The following is an 8,270-nucleotide window of genomic DNA, read 5'->3' as shown; positions in this document are numbered from 1 at the left end:
CACATATGGCTTATGACAAATTTGAATACTGAGTGTTATCTGAATCTTAAACTCTGAACCAGTGTACACAAATACAGTCGGGGGGGCTGGGCACTGCAGTCAAATCTATTTGCTTCTCAGGCTAAAATTATTTGAATGGTTATTATTTTTCTCCCTTTCCCTCCCTTGATTCTACATTCATAGCTCACGTAAATGACAAAAAATTATATATTGAATTTTTCCTATAGTGTTACAAAAAATAGACTGGACTGAACCCATTAACCAGGAGAGTTAAGTCAATGCACATCATCCTTTTCGACAAACTTTACCATGTGTTGCCAGACTTTGCAGATCATTACAGAAAATTAAACATAGTTTGTCTTTACTGAATGTAAGAAAATGAAAATATTTTTTCTACCCTACTCACATAATGAGAAAGATCTCCGTTAACAGGGATTAAATCTACATGGCATTCTTATAAAATACAGCACAATCTATTTCAGCAAATGCAGAAATGACCATTTTTATCTAACATTGCTGAAGCATTCCAGATTTGACATAAAAAAGCCGCAGCTCTAATATTAGATTTAAATAGTGCAAATTACAGCACATGTTAAATAACTATTCCCTTGTGTATTTATAGCTTTAGGTTCTGAACTTGCTGTCTTGCATATTTTTCACACAGTCATTTTAAAAAGTTTTCAGTCCCTGTACTGATATCTTGCTATTAATAATAATTAACATATAGTTATTGTTGTCACATTGAAGAAGATTTACATATATTGTTTTGTTAATAAATGTGTTGAAAAGGTTTATTCTTTTAAGACACTCATGGCAAATATTTTTTCAAATAAATGGCTTCCTTTGGCAATTCAAATCCAATTTTTTCCTTTTTTTAGGTTTTGGTTATTTTTAAATACACATGCTTAATTTAGAAAGCAAAAAGCTAAATTAAAACTAGTTGCACCAAAACGAGGAAAGATATTATGCCAGTCTAATTTGCCAATCACATTTTACCACAAATTTGTAAGTAGTTGCTCTCCTTTTTTAGCTGAACAATTCTGAGACAAATTTTTTTAGGGAACACAAATATTTCATGGAGATGAATGGTACACCTAGCAACACAAACACACAAAGTAGGAGTCAGCCTGAGAAACTTATTTTAGTCCACAGAAAAAAGCATAGCCATTGCTGTTTGCAAGGTGGACACAGCTCCAGACCCAACAACTGTGTACTTTACATAGATAAAAAGGCACATTAAAAAAGAACATTCAAGGTTTCATAGTTAAGGCTGTTTCTGTGTGTTGAGTAAACTAATAGGTCTAATTACTGAAGCTCTAGAGAATCTTCATTCTATCATTTGTGTGCTCACCCTGCCTACTGTAGCTAGGAAAATAGGAAGTAAAACCAGTAAGCAATAGTTGCATGCACAAGAGGAGGAAACCAGCAGAGCCTCTGTGCTGAAACTTTATAGATATGGCAATACCTGGGGAATAATGCACAAAGTTTTGTTTCTCTGGGCAAAGACTGTCTGAACTGTCTCTGGCTTCTGGGTATTTTGACTTTAGGAAGGATATAATAAGTAAGTTTGAGATTTTCTACAGCAAAAAAAAAAAAAAAACAACTTGATTTTTTTCCCCTTATCCACATTTCCATTTGAGACAGAGCTTTTAAAATCTGAATTAAGCAATTAATTAGCAATTGTAAAATAGTTTAAAAATTATCCTAAAGTAGTATTGATATAGAAGTACATTTATGCATCAAGTTTTCAATAATTTCTTTGTATATCCTGCAGTACTAAATACATTATCTTCTACTTTTCATATTGTAGGGACAAGTTTCTCTAGCTGGTTTTAGTGGGGGAGCAATTTCTATAGGTACACCTCTGCAGATGAATACAGGAGCAACATAACAAAGTGGATGGGCTACACACCCTGCAGATCTTCTTTATTATTACTATCATTCTGGAGTCAGAGTCAGTTTTCAGTGGTAAATAATTTTAAATAAATGAATGATGTACATATGTATATTTTTTCCATGGAAAATATTCTCCACTTTTAAGAAAACCTAGTGGATGAGTAACAAATGAGTTCCATGAAAGGATACACAGATCACAGCCCACAATCCAACATCTCTTGTGCCCCAGTGTTTGTCTTCCACCCCTCAAAAGGAGTGCACTTCTGAAGTGCAACACAGAATTTTGAAGGAAGAAACACTAGCAGAACAATCTCTGTCACATCTCGAATAATGGGAATATATAAAGGGAATGTAATGTACTTAACTTCCTACAAAAAGTCTGGCTTATTTGAAACACCTACAGTGAGCCACACAGTGAAGCATTTGTAATAGTCAAACACAGAGGCTTGAGGTGTTGGGAAAGGAAATGGTCCATGAAAGAGTGGTCTACAGAGTTAAATCCCTAAACCAGGCTCACCTCACAGCCAATTTCGAAAACAGATTTCAGGTCAGGAAATACTAGGGAATAAGTTTAAGTGAATGTCAAACCCACTAACCCTTCTCCACAAGAGGAGAAAAAGTAATTCATGAAATCAGCAAAGGATTAAAGCAATTCAGGTACCTCCACACAGCTAAAGAAAAGCAGATCAGAATCTGCTCTTGGGCACTGCAACCCTGATAGTCCACACTGACTGACAATTATCTCACCTTTGGGCTTCGTTTTAGACCCTCAGCTCACGTTTCAGGAAGCAACCATGGCCTAGCTCTGATAATTCCCTATATGACCGCTCTCAAAGTGTGGTATGTACTATCCCAAGTTTGGCACTCCCTATTCTACCAGAACCGTTCCCAGAAGCTTCATGCCTCAAAAGCCTCTTACTTGTACCATTCCTCCTCTCCAGAAGCTTCATGCCTCAAAAGCCTCTTTACATAGTTTATTTGTACCATTCCTCCTCTTCTACAAGCACATAGAGACCTCTCCTTGCTGGTCCACCACAGTCTTCTGAAGAGCACATAGAGACCTCTCCTTGCTGGTCACCACAGACTTCTGAACATACTCAATAGGAAATAAATCATAACCCGTCACAAGGGCTGGAGGTCAGTCCACATGTATGCAAATGCCTCCTCTTCAGAGCAGAAAGTCCCAGACCTTTCTGAGTTTCCCTCAGCAGAAAGCCCCGGGTTACTGTAGCTGTTGAAACTACCAAGCACTAAAACAGGGTAGACACACAGTCTCCATCAGAAAGCTTCTGCTCTCCAACTGAAGAAGCAAATGAGGCTGGCTTTAAATGCACTCTTATCTTAAATGGCCATTGTTATGTCTTCAGTCAGGAACTGAAACTTTTAAAATTTTATTCATTTTTCTTGAGTCACCCATACTCATACAGCAGCATTGCCACACTGCCACATTACATCCAAACTGATGCATGCACTACTTCAATACACAAGTGCTGTCATGACTGTTTCCCTAAGAAATCAGTACACATGCTAAAAGGGAAAGGGCATTTACCATATAGGATCTACCCCTTCAAATACACTTGATTTTTGATTCAAAACAACCTTCAGGTGTCAGTGCAAAACCAGTGTTTTCTCTATAGCTCATTGGCAAAAGACAAGCAAAGAAATGGTTGGAAGGAACTCTGGCAGTGATTTGTTAGCAATTTTGATTAAATTTAGTGTAGTCACGTGGTTGCTGTTGCATTTTTATCCATGGATAATTATGGAGTCTGCTCATTTTATGAGATGTATTTTTAAGAGTTTATCAGTGGCTTGGGATGAGTGCTCTTTTGTCTAGTGATGTATAAATTTGAATAATAATAAATAACAAAGTGAAAGAGAACGAGGGAAGGGAGGAGACTGAAGTCTGGGAAGATGCCTTCCTATGTATGTCTGCTGCATTTGATCACAGCATAGATGATACAGCAGTGGGCATTATAGAAAACCCTAATATAAATCAGATTAGATAAATATTAATTGCCATGTACTAACTGTGCACTTTACTGGAGTATATTGATGTCTTCAGTCAAAGGCTCATGTTATTAGCATACATTTAATGATCAGTCCCTTCCCTTTACGCAGTTCTAATGTTTTGTCAAGCAGACACCAGAAATGAGATGGTGATGGTGCACATTGACGCTGCCTAACAGCAACATATGGGTTCACTCCAGCTCTCCCCAGTGCTGCACTGTGCCAGCCTCACACTCTGGGACACCACTGTGCTTTTCCATGGGGCAGCCCAAGCTACAGACAGCCTTCCAACACCCTCCAGACTGATATTTCTCAGTCAAAGACTATGTGGTGAACTTGTTATTGTTGATCTACCATATATTTTCAGTAGTATCACAGCAGCTAAACATTAGGAACCTTATCCTTGCTGCACTAATTGTGGGGTTGAGGAACTTTATGACTTTATTGGATCAACAGTAGCTTCACCTAGGTACTTGTGGGATTTTGCACTCGCCTTCAGAAAAAGACAGAGACAGGACTTCCCCTCTTGCATATTAAAAAAAGTATTAATAAAAAAATTGTTCATATTCAGAATCAAACAACTGCATTCACCACAAAGTTAAATTAGGGGGAGATTTAAGGTTAACCATCAATGTTAAAATAATATTGACTTGGACAATTTTGAGGTATTAAAAACACCCCTTCTTAATCATAGAAAAAAATTCTAAGCAAAGATGGTATGCAAAAATAAAAAACAGTCTAAATTGATTAGTTAACATTGGAGAAACCACAAAAAACCTCCCTCCCTCTGTCAAAATATCATTAAATCAAGACATTTCTATGGAAATCCAGATTTTGACAAAGCTGCTTTTTCCATGGGTACAAGATCATGTAGTTTTTCTCACGGTTAATATAAATCAGTAAAATAATGTTCTCTTTCAGGCTACCATTGCACATTTGAGAAAAGTTTTCTTTCTTTCAAGACAGTATGAGGCAAAGTGTTTCCCAACCGTGTTGCAGCATCACTCACCGCAATGACACTGTGCAGTAATGAGTTGATATGTCAGGCATTTATTTGGGTTTGATTACAGACTTGTGCTGTGTGTCCGTGTTTTGTACCAGAGGAGTGCAAGCTGTGTTTCAGTGCTGTTGCCTGCTTTTCACTAGGTTTTTCTTTGGCAGTGGGTGCTCATTTCTGGTCTGAGGTGGACATAGAGCTGTGGCGAGCGGGGCCAGCACTGCACCGTCCGCGCGGCTGAGTACAGCCTGCTCCTGCTTTTGTGGATGAGTATGCAACGTGCCACCACACTTTGTGGCTGTGCTGAACAGCTTTAGTATATGTTATGACAACACTGTATTGTGCTCAGCATTATTGCGGCTCGCTCCGTACCGTAGGCATGAATTTAGCTGTGTGATTATGCCATAATATCACTGTGCTGCGCGTTGCCCAGTTGTGCCAGGCTTACATTGTGTGCTGTGGGTTATCAGAACGTTGACAGCGCTGAATGGCAGCGCTCGGCACATTACAGTTCTGTATTCCTGTAAGGTGGTGTTGGGGCTTTGTGCAGTGTGTGTTGCCAGGCTGGGCAAGAGTAGCGTGGAGGGCTCCTCACTTCGCCTTCTGGGGCTGTGCAGAATTAATGTTATGTAATCTGCACTTTGTGGTTTGTTTGCATTAATGCTGTGTGCTCTCTGCTGCTTGATTGTGGGGTATTAATGTCAAAATCTTCCATGATCTACTGCCGTGTGGTTGTGGTGGAGCCTTCGATAAAATCATGGCTTTTCTTAATAACGCAGAATTTTAAGAGACAACAAAATGTATAGGAATTGTTCTATATTAAAAATGCAGCATAATTGTATAATTACAGTATTTGCATCATGCTAAACAGATTGGCTGGGTTATTTCAGATTCTTTAAAGTCAGGATGGCATCAGGCCTACAGTATTTCTAAACTGTTTTGCCCGTCTGCAGTTGTATAATGAAACACCACAAATTTTACCCAGCAATACTTGAGCTTTCTAAGTGCTGCATTATGAGCATAAAATTACCAAATGTACTGAACACACTTACCAACACTGAACTAAAATCCCTTATCTCTCACCCACAAATTAAGTCTCCACAGATCCTTTTTTACAATGCCGGAGTAATAAATACATATACACTTATTTCTACAACCATTTTAAGAAATTAGAAGGAAACTCACACAGTAGTTTAGCAGTTAATTTACAACAGTACAGCCTCTCGAGAAAGTATGTAAAACAAACACACATCATTTATTTCCCTCATTTGAAATCCCTGCTCCCTGACACACAGACAGACAGACTCATACACACAGATCACTACAGCCCAAATTGGACATCAGAGAAGAAACTAGGACTTCTTTGCTATCATCCGTGATTGCCCTGAGGGTTGAGGAGTGGCCAATTTACAGCATGAATATAGTCTGGGGATACATGAATCATGAATCATGTTTGATGTATGGAAAGGCACAGTCACTCTGAAAGGCTGCAAATGCAGTCATCTGCTTTTTTAAGTGAAAAAAAAATGCTTGCAAAACAACAACAACAAAACCAGAGAGATGAAATACCTGAGAAATATTATTTAAAAGACACCATCTTTACTTTTTTTTTCTTTTTAATTGGGTTGGAAGGGGTTACTTCATTATGCAGCAAATTAGAAAATTCATAATTTATCATTGCACCCAGTCGAAATGCCACCCAACTGAGTCGCACCCCTGTGAAAACCATCACATAGTAACAAACTGTCAAAGCCTGCTGCAGCCGACGGGCAAAATTAATATGCAAATGTATGCAAGAAATTAAAAAGCAGAATTACCCAGGCAAATGAGGTAGCTATACTTGAATTGTTAGAATTATGAATAATTACTGCGAATTTTCTGCTCCTAATATAACTTGTTTTTTGATAAACAAAGACTTAATTATCGAGATGCGCTGGAGAATTTCCGTGGCGCTCATTAATCTTGCAAAAAAAACAAGTCCCTGGTGCCCAAACCGTAATGAAGAGCGCGTGCCCTGAATCTTCAGAAAGATCAGAGGCACCAGGGTGCCAGGGCTGGAGAAAAAAAATGACAGTGCCAATGTCCCCTCCTGTACCCTGGAGTGTCATAACGTCTTCCACTAACTATCAAAGGGACTTATTTATGCCAGCAGCTGAGCTATAAGTCCAATTTACGATGCCTTAAGCAGTGGTGAAATGATCTGTTGATGTGCTATGGAAATGCCATCTTGCAGTAGCTCGATTTGGTCCCAGTGATACCAACACGATGAGGACCCTCCGCTCCTCTGCTAATGGATGCAGCATGACAGACCATAATACACAAGAGGGACAATCTTTTAGGACCAGTCTCAATGGCCCTCCATTAATCTTGGTTCTGCAGCGCTGTGGTGTCCATGGGAACAAGGGCATTATCATAAGCACTGGTTTTAAATGTTCCCATTAGGGATTGCAATACAGAGGAGAGATGCATGGGGTGAGAGGGCTAGGGGAGACAGTCCACTATTAGTTTACACTATTTTTTATGACCTGGATTCGAAGTGTAATGGGTGGCTTGGAAAATTTTCTCTTCCTAAAAAACATAAAGAAAACAACAAAGGATGAAGCAGCTAAGTGTACAACACGGTGCAGTGCTGCACGTTCGTCTTCTCTGTTTTTACAGCTAGAAAATCAGCTTGGCCCTGGTGGGCTGAGATAATTTACCATGAGAAAGCAAAGGGAAAATAACCCCAGGTACTCTCAGCACAGACCAAATCGAACCCGCTGTGAGCTTATTATTACTTAAAAACTGGCATCTAAGTGGAAATGACTGACTCTCTGTCATTATCCCTATTACCACCATGATAAACCCAAGCAGATGATAAGGCAAAATTACAAAACATCAGTTCTGGAGCTCGGAGGCTACTTCAGAAGCTCAAGGCACACTGTGTTTTCAAATGCTTCCTTCTCTGCACTCAAGTCCCCAAATTTCCTGATGCCTTGACAGAACCATTTCACTGCATAGGCAAATTGTCACCTTTTAAACCAGGGCATCTGTCATTTTTATACAAGGGTCTTCCACTCAGTCATTCTTGCTCTTAATCCTCCAATTTCTCTACACATACAGAGCGGCTACAGCACCGTAACATTTGAAATTTCACTCTCACAGCCTGCATTACATTCAGAAAGGGAAAGGATGGGGGGACAACTGCCTCATAACTGACAGGAAGAACACCCCTCCTGACCACTGGGCTTTTTTTATTTTTTTATATCAGCAAGAAGAGCAGCTTGCCTGGGAAGGAATGGTACTTCAGAGTGAGAAGAGGGAAATGAATGGAGAATACAGAGATGTTTCCAATATCTTCTGCCCTTCTCTCACCCTTCACATTACCATG

Source organism: Acanthisitta chloris, unplaced genomic scaffold (assembly GCF_000695815.1).
Source record: "Acanthisitta chloris isolate BGI_N310 unplaced genomic scaffold, ASM69581v1 scaffold2282, whole genome shotgun sequence".
NCBI lineage: Eukaryota > Metazoa > Chordata > Aves > Passeriformes > Acanthisittidae > Acanthisitta > Acanthisitta chloris.
The sequence above is the reverse complement of the archived record's forward strand: the minus strand, read 5'-3'. Positions refer to the sequence as shown.